Here is a 21,872-nt window from a genome sequence, read left to right on the forward strand (position 1 = left end):
TATTATTCTTTTGAAGATTCTTCATTGTCAAGCCGCCAAAGTGGAGAGTGGATTGCAGAAGGAGGTGCTTCTCATTTCAGTGCTTCTTCGGGCGGAGGAGGAAGTAGGGGTGCACCTCAGCACTATCCCAAGACTGCTGGCAACAGCGAGTTCCTGGGGAAACCCCCAGGGCAAACCGCTCAGAAATGGATTCCTGCAGGAAGCACTAGATGAGATGGCAACTCCGCAGTAAACAACTCCGCAAATGAAAAAGAATGACATGATGCGATCTTCAGGAAAGTAAGAGGCATACTAAATAAGCTTACTCCTGAAAAGTTTGACAAGCTATGCCTTGAGCTCCTCAATGTAGGTGTAGAGTCTAAACTCATCCTTAAAGGGGTCATACTGCTAATTGTGGACAAAGCCCTAGAAAAGCCAAAGTATAGCTCACTGTATGCTCAGCTATGTCTGCGATTGGCAGAGGATGCACCAAACTTTGATGGCCCAGCAGCAGAGGGTCAACCAGGACAGAAGCAAAGCACAACATTCAGACGCCTCCTAATTTCCAAATTACAAGATGAATTTGAAAACCGAACCAGAAATGTTGATGTCTATGATAAGCGTGAAAACCCCTCCTCCCTGAGGCGGAGGAGGAGGAACAGAGAGCCATTGCTAAGATCAAGATGTTGGGGAACATCAAATTCATTGGAGAACTTGGGAAGCTTGATCTTATTCATGAATCTATCCTTCATAAGTGCATCAAAACACTTTTGGAAAAGAAGAAGAGAGTCCAACTCAAGGACATGGGAGAGGATTTGGAGTGCCTCTGTCAGATAATGAGGACAGTGGGGCGTAGATTAGACCATGAACGAGCCAAGTCCTTAATGGATCAGTAATTTGCCCGAATGTGTTCCTTGATGTTAAGTAAAGAATTGCCAGTGAGGATTCGTTTCCTGATGCAGGATACCATCGAGTTGTGAGAACACCATTGGGTTCCTAGCAAGGCTTTTCTTGACAATGGACCAAAGACGATCAATCAAATCCATCAAGATGCAGTAAAAGATCTAGGAGTGTTTATTCCAGCTCCTATGGCTCAAGGGATGAGAAGTGACTTCTTTCTGGAGGGACCGTTCATGCCACCCAGGATGAAAATGGATAGGGACCCACTTGGAGGACTTGCTGATATGTTTGGACAAATGCCAGGTAGTGGAATTGGTACTGGTCCAGGAGTTATCCAGGATAGATTTTCACCCACCATGGGGCATCAAAGTTCAAATCAGCACTTCAGTGGCCATGGGGGACACATCATGCCTCCCACACAGTCTCAGTTTGGAGAAATGGGAGGCAAGTTTATGAAAAGCCAGATTAGCCTGAGACCTGCTCATTTGTTCCTAATGAATAAAAATCAAGTGCCAAAGCTTCAGCCCCAGATAAGTATGATTCCTCCCAGTGCACAACCACCACGCACTCAGACACCACCTCTGGGACAGACACCTCAGCTTGGTCTCAAAACTAACCCACCACTTATTCAGGAAAAGCCTGCCAAGACCAGTAAAAAGCCACCACCCTCAAAGGAAGAACTACTTAAACTAACTGAAACTGTTGTGATGAATATCTGAATAGTGGAAATGCTAATGAAGCTGTCAATGGTGTGAGAGAAATGAGGGCTCCTCAACACTTTCTTCCTGAAATGTTAAGCTAAGTTACCATCCTGTCACTAGACAGAAGTGATGAAGATAAAGAAAAAGCAAGTTCTTTGATCAGCTTACTCAAACAGGAAGGCATAGCCACAAGTGACAATTTCATGCAGGCTTTCCTGAATGTATTGGACCAGTGTCCCAAACTGGAGGTTGACATCCCCTTGGTGAAATCATATTTAGCACAGTTTGCAGCTCATGCCATCATTTCAGAGCTGGTGAGCATTTCAGAACTAGCTCAACCACTGGAAAGTGGCACCCATTTTCTTCTTTTCTTACTTTGTCTTCAGCAACTAGCTAAATTACAAGACTGAGAATGGTTAACAGAACTTTTTCAACAAAGCAAGGTCAATATGCAGAAAATACTCCCAGAAATTGATCAAATAAGGATCGTATGTTGGAGATTTTGGAAGGAAAGGGACTGAGTTTCTTTTTTAAAAAAAAATATCTTTATTGATTTCAGAGAGAAGAAGGGAGAGGAAGAGAGAGAGATAGAAACATCAATGATGAGAGAGTCATTGATAGGCTGCAGCCCACAACCCGGGCATGTGCCCTAACCTGGAATTGAACCCCGATCTCCTGGATCCTAGGTTGATGCTCAACCGCTGAGCCCCGCCCGGCTGGGCAGGGACTGAGTTTCTTATTCCCACTCCTCAAATTGGAGAAGGAACTGTTGAAACAAAGTTGGATCTATCCCCTAAAAAAAAAAAAAAAGAATAAAAATGGCAATAAATACCTATCAATAATATGCTTAAATGTCAATGGATTAAATGCTCCAATCAAAAGACATGGGGTAGCTGAATGGATAATAAAACATGACACATATATGTGCTGCCTACAAAAGACTTACCTCAGAACAAAAGACTCCCACAGGATAAAACTAAAAGGATGGAAAAAATTTTGTTGCAAATGGATACGGAAAAAAGCAGAGGTAGCAATATTTATATCAGACAAATTAGACTTCAAAACAAAGGCCATAAAAGAGACAAAGAAGGTCACTACATAATACTAAAGGGATTGGTCCATAAAGAGGATATAACCCTGATAAACATATATGCACCCAATATAGGAACACCTAAGTATATTTTAAATCTCCTGGAGGAAGTTAAGGGAGAGATAGACAGCAATACAGTCATAAGAGGGGACTTTAACATGGCACACACATCACTGGATAAACCTTCCAGATAAAAGATCAACAAGGAAATGGTGACACTAAACAACACACTAAATCAGATAGACTTAATTGATATTTACAGAACATTTCATGCCAAAGCTGCAGAATATGCATTGTCCTCAAGTGCACATGGACTATCTCCAAAGAGAGACCACATGTTAGGACACAAAATAAGTCCTTGCAACTTCAAGAAGATTTAAATCAAATCAAGCATCTTCTCAAATCACAATGGCATGATGCTAGAAGTCACCTACAATAAAAAAACTCAAAACATTCAAACACATGGAGGCTAAAGGGCATGTTACTCTACAAAGAGTGGGTTACCAATGAGATCAAAGAAGAAATGAAAAATTTCCTGGAAACAAATGAAAATGAACACACAACAACCCATATGTATGGGACACAGCAAAAGCGGTCCTGAAAAGAAATTTTATAGCATAACAGGCTTAGCTCAAGAAACAGGAAGAAGCTCAAATAAATGTTATAACTCTACAACTAAAAGAATTAGAAAGACAATAACAAAAAGAACCCCAGAAGAAGTAGAAGGAAAAGCCCAGAAGAAGTAGAAATAATAAAGATCTGAATGGAAATTAATGACATAGAAATTAAAAAAAAATACAAAAGATCAATAAAACCAAGAGCTAGTTGTTTGAAAAGATAAACAAGATTGATGAACCTTTAGCCATACTCATCAAGAAACAAAGAGAAAGGACACAAATAAATAAAATCAGAAATGAATTAGGTGAAGTAAAAACTGACACCATAGAAATACAAAGGAGTGTAAGAAAGTACAACGAAAACCTATATGCCAAAAAACTGGAAAACGGTTGAAATGAACAAATTCCTGAAAATATACAGTCTTCCAAAACTCAGTCAGAAAGGATGAGAAAAAAAGTGAATAGTCTGATAACAACTAATGAAATGGAAGTACTAATTTAAAAACTCCCAGCAAACAAAAGTCTTAGACTAGATTGCTTCACAGCAAGTTTAATCAAATACTCAAATAAGAACTAACACATACTCTGTTCAAACTATTCCAAAAAGTTGAAGAAGAAGAAAGATTTCAAAGCTCTTTTTATGAGGCCAGAATTATCCTAATTCCAAAAACCAGATAAAGACACTACAAAAAAGAAAATTACAGGCCACTATTCCTGATGAACATAGATGCCAATATCCTCAACAAAATATAGAGTGCCCCCCAAAATGTATGCATACACTTTGAATAATTATAAAGGCAGTGATTATTAAAATATGTTTCATTTTCAAAATTGAGATATTGGCTGTTAAAGTGTGTATAGATTTTTTGGGACACTCTGTATTGCCAAATTTTATCCAGCAATACATTAAAAAGTTCATACCCCATGACCAAATGGGATTTATTCTGGGGACACAAGGCTGGTACAATATTCACAAATAAATATGATACATCACATAAACAAAATGAAAAATAAAAATCACATGATTGTATCAATAGACATACAATAAGAATTTCATAAAATCCAGCACCCATTATTGATAAAAACTTTCAGCAAATGGAGAATAAAGAGAACATACCTCAACATAATAAACATCACATATGAAAAACCTACAACCAACATCATACTCAGTGGCCAAAATCTAAAAGTGTTTCCCTTAAGAACAGGAAAAAGACAGGGATGTCAGCTTTCCTCACTCTTATTCAACATAGTGATAGAAGGCCTACCCACAGCGATCAGACAAGAAGAAAAAGTAAAACACATCCAAATTGGAAGGGAGGAAGTAAAACTATTATTATCAGCAGATGACATGATGTTATGCATAGAAAACCCTAAAAACTCCACAGAAAAACTACTAGATTTAATTAATGAATTTGAGAAAGTAGCAGGATACAAAATTAACATCCAGAAATGATGGCATTTTTATATATGAATAATGAACTTTCAGAAAGAGAAACTGGAAACAAAAACTAATCTCATTTACCATTGCAATAATAATAATAATAATAATAAATAATAATAATAAGGTACCTAGTAATAAACTTAACTAAGGACATAAAAGACCTGTACTCTGAAAACTATAGAACACTGATTTTAAAAAAAGGAAAATAAAAACAAGTGAGAAAATTACCATGTTCATGGAATGGAAAAATTAGTCATTAAAATGTCCATACTACTGAAAGCAATCTATAGATTCAGTGCAATCCCTATTAAAATACCAACAGCATATTTCACAGATATAGAATGAACACTCCAAAAATTCATATGGAACCAAAAAAGACCACTAATGGCTACAGCAATCTTGAGAAAGAAGAACAAAGTTGGAAGTATCACAATACTAAATATCAAACTATACTGTAAAGTGGTTGTATCCTAAAGAGCCTGGTACTGACACAAGAACAGGCATATAGATCAATGGAACAGAATAGAGAGCCCAGAAATCAACCCACACCATTATGGTAAATTAATATTTAACGAAAGTGGAAAGAGTATACATTGGCGTAAAGACAGTTTCTTCAATACATTGTGTTGGGAAAATTGGACAGGTACATGCAAAAGAATGAAAGTAATCTGCTGTTCATTCCTTCCAATGTTTTTATTAGTAGTAGTAGTAGTACTACTACTACTATGTCATTCTTAATTTTCTTCATAATTTCTTTGTCTTTTTCATGCTGTTGTGCACCTTTATGATCAGTATTCTAAGTCTTATATCTGACAGATGGTTTATTTCCATTTCATTTAGCTCTTCTGGAGAATTCTTATGTTCTTTCCTTTGGAGTTTGTTTTTTTGTCTTCCCATTTCGGCCGCATGTTTGGATTTGTTTTTATGTATTAGGTAGATCTGCTAGAGCTCTAAGGCTTTTGGAGGCTCTTTGGTGCAGGCCAATGTCAGACACTGTTTGTCACTCACCTTGAGTACCCTGTTTGAAGTTTTCCACACTCCATAGCTTCTGATTTCCTCTGCTTGGGGTGGGTGTGTTTGGACAAGACCAAGATGTGCACCAAGGTCTGCCTTTCCAAGCCCTGGGTCCAAGAAGCAAATCAGGCAAAGACTCAAAGCACCAAGAGGCTTATACAGTCTCTTAATAAGCCTCAGATAGTAGAAACTCCAAGTGGTGGGATGGCTGATTGTTATCAGTCTCTTGAGGAGGCTCAGGCTGTAGAAACTCTGGGAGATGGGACAACAGTTTTTTCTAGCAGAAGAAATTAAGCAAGGGTTAGAGAACCTATTTGAAAAAATAATGGCATAAAACTTCACTAACCTGGTCAAGGAAAAAGTCATGCAAGTTCAGGAGGCAAAGAGAGTTCCAAGCAAGAAGAACTCAAAGAAGTCCATGACCAGACACATTATAATTAAAATACCAAAAATACAAGAAAAAGAGAATATTAAAAGCAGCAAGAGGAAAGCAATCTATTACATACAAAGGAGCTCCCATAAAGCTATCAGCTGATTTCTCATCAGAAACTTTACAGGTCAGAAGGGAATGGCACGAAGTATTCAAGGTAATGCAAAATAAGGATCTGACACCAAGAAAACTCTATCTAGAAAGGCTATCATTCAAAATATATGGTCAAGTAAAGAGCTTTCCAGACAAGAAAAAAAAAAAAAAAGGGCTAAAGGAATTTATCACCACCAAACCAGCACTGCAAGAAATGTTAAAAGGACTGCAGTTATAAGAAATTGAAATAAAGATCAGAGAAGCAATTAATGACATAGGGACTAAAAAAATATTATATTAAATGCAAAAAATAAAGAAACCAAGAGCTGGTTCTTTGAAAAGATAAATAAGATTGATCAACCTTTAGCCAAACTCACCAAAAACAAAGAGAGAGGAACCAAATAAATAAAATAAGAAATGAAAGAGGTGATATAACAACTGACCAAACAGAAATACAAAGGATCATAAGAAACCACTATGAGCAACAATTTGCCTACAAACTGGACAACATGGGTGAAATGGGAAAATTCTTAGAAGCATACAGTCTTCCAAAGCTGAATTAGGAAGAAAGCAGAAAACCTGAATAGGCTGATAACAACTAATGAAATTGAAGCAGTAATCAAAAAACTCCCAGCAAACAAAAGTCCTGAACCAGATGGATTTACAGGAGACTTTTACCAAATATTCAAAGAAGAATTAACACCTATTCTACTCAAACTATTCTAGAAAATTCAAGAGGAGGGAAAACTCCCAAACTCTTTTTATGAGGCCAGCATCAATCTAATCCCAAAACCAGATAAAGATGCTACAAAGAAAGAAAATTACAGCCTAATATCCGTGATGAACAGATGCTAAAATACTCAATAAAATACTAGCAAACTGGATCCAGCAATACATTAAAAAGATCATACACCATGACCAAGTGGGACTTATTCCAGGGATGCAAGGCTGGTATAACATCTGCAAATCAATAAATGTGATACATCACATAAATAAAATGAAGAACAAAAGTCATATGATCATATCAATAGATGCAGAAAAAACTTTCAACAAAATCCATCACCCATTTCTGATAAAATTTTCAGCAAAGTGGGAATAGAGGGATCAAAGGCCATATACAACAAACCTACAGCCACCATTATACTCAACAAATACTAAAACCTTTTCAGTTAAAAACAGGAAAAAGACAGGATTTTCCACTTTCACCACTCTTATTCAACATAGCATTGGAAGTCCTTGTCACAGCCATCAGACAGGAAGAGAACATAAAAGGCATTCAAATTGGAAAGTAGGGGGTAAAACTGTCATTATTTGCAGATGACATATTGTATATAGAAAACCTTAAAGACTCCATAAAGTACTACTAGATTTGATAAATGAATTCAGCAAAGTAGCTATTTACAAAACTAACATCTGGAAATTGGTGGCATTTTTATACACCAACAATGAACTCTCAGAAAGAGAAACTAAAAAAAACAATACCAGGAGGGAAGATGGTGGCACTGTGAGAAGAAGCAGAGAGCCTCTGCTCTTAGCCACGGACTCAATTTACTCCTAAAATACTACGTAGCAAGCTTGGAAAAAACAGGGAAATATACCTGAGTGGAAATATTTTGAGTAGGGAGCACCAAAGAAACATCATAGAGTCTGGTAAGGGGGGGTGTAGTGGGTTCTGAGTCCCCGAGGACTAGAGGCTGCAAAGTTCCCTCCCCTTGGGAGTGCAGACTGGCATCCAAAAGTGGGGATCCCAAACCTGGAGCAGCGGAGAAGGAAAAGAGTGCCCAGTATGGAGGGAAGAGGGATCCAGGGGAACAGTGTGCCTGAGAGGAGGGGACAGTGCCTTCCTAGTGAAACAAACCTTCTAATGACGGCTGCACCCAGCATCATACTCAGTGTGCTGACCATATAAAAGACAGTCCCAAAGTGTGTGGCACTTGAGTAGAAGAGGACTAGAGGTCTGCAATGAGCAGCCTCATACAGGCACCTTCTGCCTTCCTGTAAGGCACTGGGTTGAGTCCCAGATAGCATTTAACACATTGTATGCGGGAAACATATTTATACGTTTTACTTTGGTAGTAGAGCGCACGATAAAAACTACCCACAAACAATGTTAATCTAGGTGGTGGGGGAAAGGCAAATAGAGCCCTCACACCCTGAGCTCCTGGTGAGGAGATTCTGGGATTTTTGACCAGCCCTGAGGGGTGCCGTGGTGGTGCACATGTAGCTGCCTCAGCTTTACTGAGATCAGCGGTTCAGAGGAGATGCGTATAGCTGACTTTGTGTACCCTCCTGCTGGGTTCCTTGGTGCAGAGGTTGTGGGGCCTTGCAGGGCGGATTCTCTGCCTGTGTGTTGCTTTGTGCATTTTTGAGTTTTTGATCCCTAAACTTGCTTCCACCTCCCTGGTTTGCATTGGATGGACAGACCAGTGGAAACTGGGATTTGAGTCTGCATATTGGAGAGTGAAATACGTGCCTTGGGTGACCAGCCAACCAAATATGCGAAAGGAGAGGGGAGCACGTCTATCTATCCTGCAGACTAAGTGCACCAGCCCAACCAGAAATGGGCTGGTTCAGCTCACTGAAGCCCCAGATACCCCCCACAGGGCACAGTCCTAAGGGGGAAGAGAGAACAGCTCACAAGAGGACATTACTAGAATAAGACTCTAAGGGACTGTTGTTTGGGAACTAGAGGAAAAGCTGAAAACCCCTGCTGGACAGGAAAAATGTTAACTCTAATGTTTTTTGTTTTTTACTTTTTAAATTTATCTTTATTGTTGAGAGTATTACAGGTGTCCCATTTTTTCCCCCAATTGACCCCCTCCACCTTGCTCCCAACACCTTCCCAGGCCTTCACCCCATTATTAACTGTGTCCATGGGTTATGCATATAACTTCTTTGGTTAATCTCTTCCCACCCTCCATCCCCCTCCCCTCTTTCCTCTGAAATATGATCGTCTGTTGCATGTGTCAATGTCTCTGGATCTATTTAGTTCTTCAGATTCTTTTGTTCATTAGCTTCTTCTTAAAGAAGACCCTTCAACTTTTCCTGTAGTGCTGATCTGGGTGTGATGAACTCCTTTAGCTTTTCCTTGTCTGAGAAGCTCTTTATCTGACCTTAAATTCTAAATGATAGCTTTGCTGGGTAGAGCAATCTTGGTTGTAGTTCCATGTTTTTCATCACTTTGAATATTTCTTGCCACTCCCTTCTGGCCTGCAAAGTTTCTGTTGAGAAATCAGCTGAGAGTCATATAAGTGCTCCCTTGTAGATAACTAACTGCTTTTCTCTTGCTGCTTTTAAGATTCTCTCTTTGTCTTTAACCTTTGGCATTTTAATGATGATGTGTCTTGCTGTGGGCCTCTTTGGGTTCCTCTTGTTTGGGACCCTCTGTGCTTCCTGGACTTGAAAGTCGATTTCTTTCCCCAGGTAGGGGAAGTTTTCTGTAATTATTTTTTCAAATAGGTTTTCAATTCCTTGGTCTCTTTCTGCCTCTTCTGGAACCCCAATAATACAAATGTTGAGCCTCTTGAAGTTGTCCCAGAGGCTCCTTATAGTATCTTCATATTTCTGGATTCTTTTTTCTTTTTGCTCTTCTGGTTGGGTGTTTTTTGTTTCCTCATGTTCTAAATTGCTGATTTGATTCTCAGCGTCCTCTACTTTACTGTTGATTCCATGTAAATGATTCTTCATTTCAGTTCCTGTAGCCTTCATTTCAAATTGGTACTTTATTATGTTATCAATTTTCTCAGTTATTTCCCTAACAATCTGCTTAAACAACCTTATAACCGTTATTCCGAACTCTCTATCTGTTAACTTGCTTGGGTCTATTTTATTTAATTCCTCTTCTAGAGATTTCTTCTCTTCTTTCCTTTGTGACATGTTTCTTTGCCTCCACATTTTGGCTGCTTCCAGGTATTTGTTTCTATGTATTAGGTAGAGCTGCTATGTCTTCTGGAATTTGTAGAGTGGCTTTGTGTAGTAGGTGTCTTATAGGGTCCAGTGGCTCAGCCTCTCTAGTCACTTGAGCTGGGCCTTCTAGGTGCTCTCCTGTGTGGGCTGTGTGCACTGTCCTGTTGTAGTTGAGCCTTGGTTGCTGTTGGCATCCCTGGGGGGAACTGACCCTCAGGCCAATCAGCTGTGAGGACCAGCTGCAACTACAGCCAGAGAGCTGCTGTGCTGGAGACACCCTTATGGATCAGGATTTATTTCAGTGGAGCTTTGGTGTTCACCAGGTGGGCCCTTGAGTGTCATTCGTGGATGTGGTAAGATTGTAATCCAGCGTGGTCGAGTCTGAGCACCAGGTGCACTGTCTCTGGGGCCTCCTGGGAGGTATAAAGTCAGCCTGTGCCAGTGCCTTGCCCAGAGCCACCCAGCTGGGCTACACAGCAAACAGTAGATGGCTGCTACTTGTGCTGGGCTTTGTATTGTCCAGGAGAGGCCAAGGTATGATCCAATGCAGGCTGCCGCTAGTGCCAGGCCTGGGGCCACTTATCAAGCTGTATGGGGCACGCTGTTGCTTGTTTGAGAGATTTTAGGAAAGTCCTAAGGCTGAGGCTCAAAATGCCACTTGCATAGAAAAGCCACTGGAAATGGCCTAGATGAGCTGCGGGGGGGGGGGGGGGGGGAGCAGGGCCTCGGGGAATCACAGGGCGGGGCCAAAAGTGTGAGTCAGGTGCTGGCAATTCAGATATGGCACCTCCCTGCAGGCTGTGTGTGGGGAGGACTCTCCAAAGGAATGATGGCCTCTGCCAGCCCTTCTGCCTAAGAAGAAGCTGCCCCTCCACCTCTTGCCCAGATTTCAGGCAGGTTAGTTCCTCCCCAAGTGTCCCAGGTCCTTTCAAGCTGCTGCCCAGCGCTGGGCTCAGAGAGAGCACGTCCGAGTGAGTCCGTGCCGGGCCCTTTAAGAGGAGCTGCTGGGGCTCCCGCAGCCTCCCGACCCTCAGCCACAGTCCCCACTGGTTTCACGGCCCGAAGTTGTGGGGACGTCTCTTCCCAGCCTGGAGCCCTGGGCTGGAGGCCTGCTGTGGAGCTGGGACCCCTCCCTCCTCCAGGAAAACTCTGCCGCTGAGATTCCCTTCCGGGTTTCAACTGCAGCACTGGGTCTGGGCCTGCAGCCGCGTCTCCACGATTCAGCCACAATTCAGCCCCTATCCACCCACGTCTGTGCCCCTCCTGCCGCTCTCGGTGCTTCTTCAGCTCCCCGGTTGTAGGGCTTCTGTTCAGCCAGATTTCAGGAGGTTCTGAGTGATGGTGTTTCTGTATTTTAGTTGTAATTTTGATGTGGTTGTGGGAGGAAGCGGGTGCAGCTGCTACCTATGCTGCCATCTTGTTTCTGTATATCTCTAATGTTTTTAACCGAATCCACTGAGCCCAGACTGATGAAACTGTCCATACAAAAAAAGCAACAGACTGGAGTCAATTTGAAAGTGCAACAGGCCAGGGTATGGGGAACTAGAATTGAGAGAATGAATAGACTGAGGAGCTGGCTGTGAAGCAGAGACTAAATCCCTCACAATGAGTCCTTGACAGCAAAACCTCTAAGTAAGGGGAAGAATATCCTGAGCACCACTAACCATCCTGCACTCTAAAGACTCTACAGAAGACTCTGGAGTAAGACCAGGCAAAATAGATGACAAGTAGATGTGGTCCACAGAGACCCTCAGATCAACCAACTACCTAAGGACACCAGAGTCAAACCTGAACAACTCCTAACATTGGCTGATACACAAGTACCTCCCAGGAGAACTGAAATCAATATACAAAACAGTGAGCCTCATGCAACATAAGTTGCCCAGATGAAACTCACCTGATTGACTTTATTATTTATTTATTTTTTATTTACTTATTTATTTATTATTTATTTTCTTTAAGAAAAAGAGAAAGGAAAAGTATTTTTCTTTATAAATTTTATAATTTTTTCTAAATTTTTAAATTTTTTTAACTTTACTTTTCAATTATAGTTGAAATACAATATTATATTAGTTTTAGGTGTACAACAGTGATTAGTCATTTATATACTTTGCAAAAAGATCACCCCGATAAATCTAGTGACCACCTGACGACATACATGGTTATTACACTATTATTGACTATATTCCCTATGCTGTACTTCCGTGACTATTTTGTAACTCTTTTGATGAACTCCCTCTTTTTCTCTCTCTGATTTTTTAAACAGAAATTTGTTTTGCTTAGCTTGATTTATGTTTTATTTTGTTTGTTTTGCTTTGTTTATTTGCTTTGTTTTGTTTTATCTTTGTTTTTACTATCAAAATTTTCTTGATGTTCCCTGCTTAATTGCTGGGACTTTATCATTATAATCAACAGTTTTACTGCTTTTATCTAGAGTTTCCCCCATCTCTCTTATTGTACTCCCTTCCTGCCCTGGATTTATCTCTTTCTCTCCTCTCGATCCACTGGCGTCATTTTGTTTTCCTTTCTCTCTTTCTTTCTCTCTTTCTCCCTTTCTTTCTTTCTCTCTTTCTCCCTTTCTTTCTTTCTTTCTTTCTTTCTTTCTTTCTTTCTTTCTTTCTTTCTTTCTTTCTTTCTTTCTTTCTTTCTTTCTTTCTTTCTTTCTGTCTTCCTGGGTTTTTTTGTTTCATTGTTAGTTTCTGTTTTTCTCTTGACTATATTTTTATTCTTTCAGTTTCAACTATTTTCCTATTCCTATTTTGACCCTTAATTTTTTGCTGGCCCTTCTTTCAGAATCTTTTCTCTGCCCCATTTTATCTCCCAGTAGCTTCTCTATTTTTTACATTTTATTTTATTACTGTTATTATTATTTAAATTTTCATTACTATTAACAATAATATACTTTTCCCTCCCCAGCTTTAATTTCTTTCTCTTTCTTTTTTTACCTTTTATTTTATTTTATTTTTTTTTTTGGCTTTAACATTTGTGTTCTCACTACATTCTCCCAGTTCCATTTTCATTTGGGTTGTTTTCATTGGGATTGTCAAAATATTTTGTAAGATACGCCTCATTTTCTGGAAGTTTAGTTGTGTATTGTCTGGCCTTGCCAGCACCTGTACAACAGCTCCCATGATGTGGTTGGGGTCAGACACACAGTTAGCCAACCTGAAAAGAGAGTCCTCCTAAAGACTGGTCAACAACAATCTAGACCCAATCACAACAGGAGAACCCAAAGAACCCACAAAAGGGACACCCACAAACAGGACATGCCTAGAGCAAAGAGCTCAGAAATTCAACGGAAACACACATCTGGGCTCCACGGGCCTCAAACTAGAAAATTCCACCCCATAAGACTGGGAGACAGCAAATATATCTAATATATAGATACAAACACTAAGAGCCACCAAAATGGGGAGACAAAGAAACAACACCCAAATTATAGAAAAGGAAAAATTGCCAGAAAGAGTTTTATGAGATGGAGTTAAACAAGCTATGAGAAATAGAAACCAGAGTAATGGTATATAGATGCTCAGAGAAATTAATAAGAATAACAAGATACTTAATGGAAAGGTCGAGGAGCTTAGAGAAAACAAAACAAAATAAATATCATAAAAAAGAATCAGGCAGATATAAAAAATATTATATCTGAAATTAAGAATACACAGGAAAGAATAAAAAGCAGGCTCAATGAAGCACAGGATAGAATAAATGACTTAGAAGATATGGAAAAAAAAAAATCACTGAATTAGAGCAGCAAAAAGTAAAAGCACTTAAAAAGCATGAGGACAGTCTAAGGGAACTTTGGGAGAACATAGATCAAAACAACATTCACATTATAGGAGTGCCAGCAGGGGAGAAAAGAGAGCAAGGGATAGAGAACTTGGTGGAGGAAATATGACAGAAAACTTCTCTATACTGGTAAGGGAGAAAGCCACACAAGTTCAGGAAGCACAGAGAGTTCAAACAAGAGGAACCCAAAGAGACCCACTCCAAGACACATCATAATTAAAATGGAAAATGTCAAGGATAAAGTGAGAATATTAAAGGCTGCAAGAGAGAGAGAGAAGTAGTGACCTACAATGGAACCACCATAAGGCTGATATCAGATCTCTCAACAGAAACTCTTCAGGCCAGAAAGGAGTGGCATGAAGTTCTCACAGTAATGAAAAACAAGAACATGCAACAAAGATTGCTTTATTCAGCAAAGCTATCATTTAAAATTAAAGGTGAAATAAAGAGATTCCCAGACAAAGGAAGCTAAAGGAGTTCAGTACCACCAAACCAGCATTGCAAGAAATGCTAAAAGGATTGCTCTAGAAAAAGAAGAAATAGTGAGAGAAATGTACATCAGCATAAAGGGGGAAAATTGCATTAAATAAGTATATATCAATAGTAAGCTTAAATGTAAATGAAATAAATGGTAAATCAAAAAACATAAAGTAGCTGAATGGATAAGAAAGCAGGACCCAAATATATTCTGTGTACAAGAAAACCACTTGGAGAAAAAGATTCACACAGGCTAAAAGTGAAGGGATGGTATAAAATATTCCATGCAAATGAAAAGGGAAAAAAAAGCTGGAGTACCAATACTTATTTCTGAAAAAACAAACTTCAAAAGAAATACTATAACAAGAGACAAAGATAGTCGCTACATAATACTAAAGGGACCAATCCAACAGCAGACAATAACCCTTATAAACATTTATGCACCCAATATAGGAGCACCTACATATATAAAAAATTTCTAGGGGAACTTTAAGGGGGAGATTGACAGCCACACAATCATAGTGGGAGACTTTAACACCCCACTGTTAACATTAGACAGATCATCAAGACAAAAAGTCAACAGGGAAACACACCTTAAACTGCATACTAAATCTATTAGATTTAATTGATATTTACAGAACATTTCATCCCAAAGCAGCAGAATACTCATTCTTCTCAAGTGCACATGGAACATTCTCAAAAACAGACCATATGATAGGGCATAAGGCAAGTTTCTATAAATTCAAGAAGATTGAAATCATATGAAGCATCTTCTCAGTTCACAATGTTATGAAACTAGAAATCAACCACTATAAAATAAACTCAGAAATATTCAAACACATGGAAGATAAATAGCATGCTATTAAACAATGAATGGGTTACCAATGAGATCAAAGAAGAAATCAAACACTTTTTGGAAAAAACGAAAATGAACAGACAACAACCCCAAATCTATGGGACACAGTGAAAGCAATCCTGAGAGGAAAGTTCGTAATAGTACAGGCATATCTCAAACAAGAAGAAAAAACTCTATTCAACCATCTAACACAACAACTGAAAGAACGAGAACAGCAAGAAAACCCCCGAGGAAGTAGAAGGAAGGAAAGAATAAAGATCAGAGCAGAAAGTAATGACATAGAGACTAAAAAAAACAATACAAAAAAAAAAAAAAAATGAAAAGAGCTGATTCTTTGAAAAGATAAATAAGATTGATCAATTTTTAGCCAGACTCACCAGGAAACAAAGAGGAGCCAAATAAATAAAATCTGAAATAAAAGAGGTGTTATAACAACCGACCCAACAGAAATACAAAGGAGTGTAAGTACAATGAGCAATTACATGCCAACAAACTGGACATGGGTGAAATGGACAAATTCCTAAAAGTATTCAATCTTCCAAAGCTGAATTAAGATAAGGCAGAAAACCTGAATAGGCCGATAACAACTAATAAGATTGAAACAGTAATCAAAAAACTCCCAGCAAACAAAAGTCCTGGACCAGATGGATTTAAGGGAGACGTTTACCAAATATTCAAAGAAGAATTAACATCCGTTCTTTTCAAACTATTCCAGAAAATTCAGGAGGAGGGAAAATTTCCAAACTCTTTTTATGAGTCTGACATCATCCTAATCCCAAAACCAGATAAAGACAGTATGAAGAAAAAATAATTACACGCCAATATCCTTTATGCCCATATTTGCTAAAATCCTCAAAAAAATACTAGCAAGTAGGGTCCAGCAATATATTAAAAAGATAATACACCACAACCAAGTGGGATTTATTCCAGGGATGCAAGGCTGGTATAACATCTGCAAATCAATAAGTGTGATACATGACATGAACAAAATGAAGGACAAAAATCATATAATCATTTCAATAGATGCAGAAAAAGCATTCAACAAAATCCACCACCCATTTCTGATAAAAACTTTCAGCAAAGTGGGAGTAGAGGGGTCTTACCTCAACATAATAAAAGCCATATATGACAAATCTACAGCCAACATCATACTCAATGGGCAAAAACTAAAACCATTTACTTTAAAAAGAAGAACAAGACAAGCATGTCCACTTTCAACACTCTTATTCAACATAGTATTGGAAGTCCTTACCACAGTTATCAGACAGAAAGAAAACAGGAAAGGTATCCAAACTGGAAAGGAGAAAGTAAAACTATAGAAAACCATAAAGACTCCATCAATGTACCAATAGATTTGATAAACGAATTTGACAATGTAGATGGATACAAAATCAACATCCAGAAACTGGTGGAATTCTTAAACACCAAAAATGAATGTTCAGAAATAGAAACTAAAAAAAGTTACCATTTACCACTACAACTAAAAAAATAAGATAGGTAGGAATAAACTTTACCAAAGATTTAAAAGACCTGTGCTAGAAAAACTACAGGAGACTGAAAAAAGAAATAGAGGAAGATAAAAACAAGTGGAAGAATATACCATGTTCATGGATTGGAAGATTAATATCATTAAAATGTCCATACTATCCAAAGCAACTTATAGATTCAATGCAATTCCCATTAAAATACCAACAGCATATTTCACAGATTTAGAACAAACATTTCAAATATTTACATGCAACCAAAAAAGACCTTGAATAGCTGCAGCCATCTTGAGAAAAAAGAACAGAGTGGGAGGGAACACTTTATCAGATATCAAGCTATACTACATAGCCATTTTAATGAAAACAGCCTGGTATTGGTATAACAACAGACTTATAGATCAATGGAACAGATTAGAAACACCAGAAATTGACCCAAGCCATTATGGTCAGTTAATATTTGACAAAGGAGGCAAGAGCATCCAATGTAGTGAAGACAGCCTCTTCAATAAATGGTGCTGGGAAAATTGGACAAGTACATGCAAAAAAATGAAACTAGGCCACCAACTTTCACCATACGCAAAAATAAACTCAAAATGGATAAAAGACTTAAATGTAAGTTGCGAAAGTATAAAAATCCTGGAGGAAAGCACAGGCAGTCAAGTCACACGCATCTCACCTAGTGGAATTTTCACTGGTACATCTCCTAAGACAAGAGAAACAAAGGAAAAGATATGGGACTACATCAAACTAAAAATCTTCTGCACAGCAAAAGAAAACAGCTTCAAAATACAAAAGAACCCCATGGTCTGGGAAAACATATTTCCCAAGGATGTATCTGATAAACTTAGATACATATAACTCAGATAACTAGAACTCATATAACTCAGCAAGAGGAAAACACAATCCAATTAAAAAATTGGCAAAGGACCTGAATAGACACTTCTTTAAGGAAGACATACAGATGGCCAAGAGAGATATGAAAAAATGCTCAACATCACTAATCATCAGAGAGATGCAAATTGAAACCACAATGAGGTATCACTTCACACCTGTCAGAATGGAAACCATCAACAAATCAACAAACATGTGCTGGCGAGGATGTGGAGAAAGGGGAACCCTAGTCCACTGCCGGTAGGAATGCAGACTGGTGCAGCCACTATGGAAAACAGTATGGAGGTTCCTCAAAAAATTAAAAATGGAGCTGCCTTTTGATCCAGTGATCCCACTTCTAGGAATATATCCTAAGAATCCTGAAACACTAATCAGAAACAATATATGCACCCCTATGTTCATAGCAGCACAGTTTACAATAGCTAAGATCTGGAAACAGCCCAAGTGCCCATCAGTAGATGAGTGGATAAAAAAGCTGTGGTATATTTACATATGGAATACTATGCAGCTGTAGAGAAGCAGGATCTCGTACTGTTTGGGACAGTATGGAAGGACCTGGAGAATATTATGCTAAGCAAAATAAGTCAGGCAGAAACAGACAAGCATCACATGATCTCACTTATATGTGGAATCTAAAGAACTTAATGAACTGATGAGCAGAATAGATTCAATGACATGGAAGCATGGATCAGACTGACTAATCTCAGATAGAAAGTGGAGTGGGGGGGTGGAGGGGGAGATATTAACCAAAGCAGTTATATGGATATATGAGAAACCCAGGGACACACACAATGATGTTGTGAGGGACTGAGGAGGGGGGTGGGGCAGGGTGGAATATGTCAAGGAGGACAAAAAGAGTCATATGTAATATTCTGACCAAAAAACAAGATGATATAGAGAGAACAAGAAAGGTAGGCATAAAGAAATAAAATGGCAATAGATAAGTACCTATCAATAATAACCTTAGAGAATCTAGGGGAACGATGGCTGCCCTGTGAGAAGCACCAGCACTCCCACTCCCAGTCACAGACTTGATTTCCTCCTAAAATCCTACATAACCAGCTTGAAAAAAACAGAGAAATGTACAGGAGTGGACGAAGTGTGAGTGGGGAGCACTGAAGAAACATCACGGAGTCCAGTAAGAGAGGGGGGCCGTAGGAAGGGGAAGTCCCCCTGAAGCCTGTGTTGGGCTCTGAGCATGGAGGACTGGAGGCTGAAAAGCTCCTGCCCCTCAGGAGTTCGGACAGCATCCAAAAACAGGGATCCCACACCCGGAGCAGAGAGGGGAAGGAGCGCCCCCTAGAACAGGGCAGAGGGACCCAGGGGAGCGGTGAGTCCCAGAGGGGAGGGAACCTTCCTAGGAAACAAAGCCTCTAGGGGCGGCTGCAACTGGCCTTTGGTGCTCGGTGTGCCGACCATAGGGAAGGCTGTCCCAAGGCCTGTGACACCCAAGTGATGAGGGACCAGAGGACTGCGCTGAGCACTCACACACAGGGACCCTCTGCCTCCCTGTGTGGAACTGTGTTAAGCCCCAGAAAGCACTGAATCTGCGTGGCACAAGGGGGGGGGGAGAGCCCTCCCACCCTGAGCTCCCAGTGACAGGAAGCAGGGTTCTGCTACCAGCCCTGAGGGTGTCCTCTAGCCCTGAGCTCCCAGTGCTGAGAGGCTAGGAATCTGTGACCAGCCCTGAGGGGCCCTGTGGTGGCGCGTGAAGCCGCTCCAGCTTTGCTCAGACCAGCAGTATGGAGAGCTGTGTGGAGCTGACTTTGGGTCACCTCCCGCTGGGTGCCTTGGAGCAAGGGCAGCGGGACTTTGCAGGGCAGACTCTCTGCCTGTGTTTTGCTTTGTGCATTTGTGAGTTTGATTGCCGAACTGGTTGCCATCTTCCTGGCATGCACTGCAAGGACAGACCAGGGGAGGCTGCCATTGGGGTCTGCACAGTAGATGGTCTGAGGGGAGGGACTGGTGCGACCAGCCAACCAGAGCTGAGCAGGGAGGGGCATAGCCTGCCAGCCTCTCCTGCAGCCAGGAGCGCCACCCCCAACAGGAAAAGTGTGGGTCCCACTCACTGAAGCCCCAGACACACCCTCAGGGCACATTCCTGAGGGGGAAGGGAGAGCAGCTCACAGGAGGACTTTGCAAGAATAAGACTCTCAGGGACTGTTGTTTGGGAACTGGAGGAAATGCTGAAAACCCCTGCTGGAGGCTGGGCAAGCAAAGGGCTCACCAGAATGGGTTTTCAATTGGACCCACAGAGCCCAGGCTGCTGAAACCGCCCACACAGAAAAGGCAACAGGCTGAAATCAATCTGAAGCTGCAGCAGGACAGAGCCTGGGGAACTAGAATCAGAGTACAGGGTAGGGACTCAGGAGCTGGCGGTGGAGCAGAGACTAACTCCCGCAGAGTGAGCGCCTGACAATGACACCTCTAAGGGGAGTGATACTCTGGGCTACACTAGCCACCAGGCACCCTAAAGACTCTACAGAAGACTCTGGGGTAAGACCAGGAAACTACAAGGCTGCAAAATAGCTGATAAGAAGAGGTGGCCCACGGAGAGCCTCAGATCAACCATCTACCTAAGGACACCAGAGCCAAACCTAGATGGCTCCTCACATTGGGGTGATACACAAGTACCTCCCAGGAGAACTGAAATCACAAAAAACAGTGACCCTCAGACAACATAAGTTGCCCAGAAGAAACGCACCTGATTGACTTCCTTATGTTCTGCTGTTTTTTTCTTTTGTTTGCTTTTGGGTTTTTGGGTTTTGGGGTTTTTTTGTTTCTTTTTTGTTTGTGGGTTTGTTTATTTTTTCTCTTTTTTCCTTAGGAAGAAGAGAAAGGGGAGAATATTTGTTTTTTCTTCTTTTTTAAATTATATAATAATCTTTAAAAAAAATTTTTTTTTTATTGTAAACAATTTTTTAACTAAATTTTTTTGGGTTTTTTTCTCCTCTTTTTTAAAAAGAATTTTGTCTTGCTTAGCTTGTTTTTGGTTTTGTTTTGGTTATTTGCATTGTTTTGTTTTATCCATGCTTCTAATATCAAGACTTTCTTGATATCCCTGCTTAATGACTGGGACATTATCATTATAACAACGTTCAATGCTTTCCTCTATAGTTTCCCCCAATTCTCTTACCAGACTCCCTGCCTACCTGGGCTTTATCTCTCTCTCTCTCTCCTCTCAATCCATTGGAATAACTTTTTTCTTCTTTTTCTTCTTTCTTTTTCTACTTTCATTCTTTCATTATGCTCCTTTCTGTCTTCCTGTCCGATTGTTAGTTTCTCTTATTCTCTTTATTGTATTTTTGTTTTCTCATTTTCAATATTATCTTATTCCTATTCTCTCCCTTAATTTTTTGCTGGCCCTTCTTTCAGAATCTTTTCTCTGCTTCTGTTATCTCCCAGTAGCTTCTCTATCTTTTACATTTTAGTTTATTATTATTTTCTAAATTATGACTAGTATTAACAACAGTATACATCTCTCTCTCTCTAAGCATTACTTTTCTTTCTCTCTTTATTTGGTTAAAGCATTCTTTTGTGCGTGTGTGTGTGTTTTCTCCCTTCACTCTCCCAGGTCTATTTTCACGAGGGTTGCTTTCATTGTGACTGTCAAGATATTTTGTAAGATACCTCTTGTTTCCTGGAATTTTAGTTGTGTATTGTCCTGCCTTTCCAGCACCTGTACAACAGCTTACATGTTGAGCTTGGGACTGAGACACAGTTAGCCAACCTGAGAGGAGGGTCCTCCCAAGGACTGATCTACAACAATCTAGACCCAACCACAACAGGAGAACATAAAGAAACCAAAAAAGGAGCACCCACAAGAGTGACACGCCTAGAGCAAAGAGCTCAGAGGTGTAAGCCACACCTCTGGGCTAAACTGGAACCACAAGACAAAATCCCATCCCACAAGACTGGGGGACAGCAAATATATATAATATATAGATACAAACACTAAGACCTACCAAAATGGGGAGACAAAGAAACAACCCCCAAATTAAAGACAAGGAAACATCCCCAGAAAAAGACGTTGATGAGATGGAGTTAAGCAAGTTATCAGAAATAGAGTTCAGACTATGGATGATGAAGGTATTCAAGGAACTTAAGAAGACTGTACATGATAAGATTCAGAACCTTAGTGAAAACATGAAAAAAGAGATATATATCATAAATACAACTCAGACAGAAATTATCAAGAATGTTG

At 39.9% G+C, this 21,872-nt stretch overlaps 1 pseudogene; it reads left to right on the forward strand.

Annotated features, from left to right (window-relative positions):
* On the forward strand, positions 1-2,101 carry LOC107541858 (eukaryotic translation initiation factor 4 gamma 2 pseudogene; annotated as a pseudogene).
* Positions 2,102-21,872: the final 19,771 nt, after the last annotated feature.

Source organism: Miniopterus natalensis, chromosome X (assembly GCF_054644295.1).
Source record: "Miniopterus natalensis isolate mMinNat1 chromosome X, mMinNat1.hap1, whole genome shotgun sequence".
NCBI lineage: Eukaryota > Metazoa > Chordata > Mammalia > Chiroptera > Miniopteridae > Miniopterus > Miniopterus natalensis.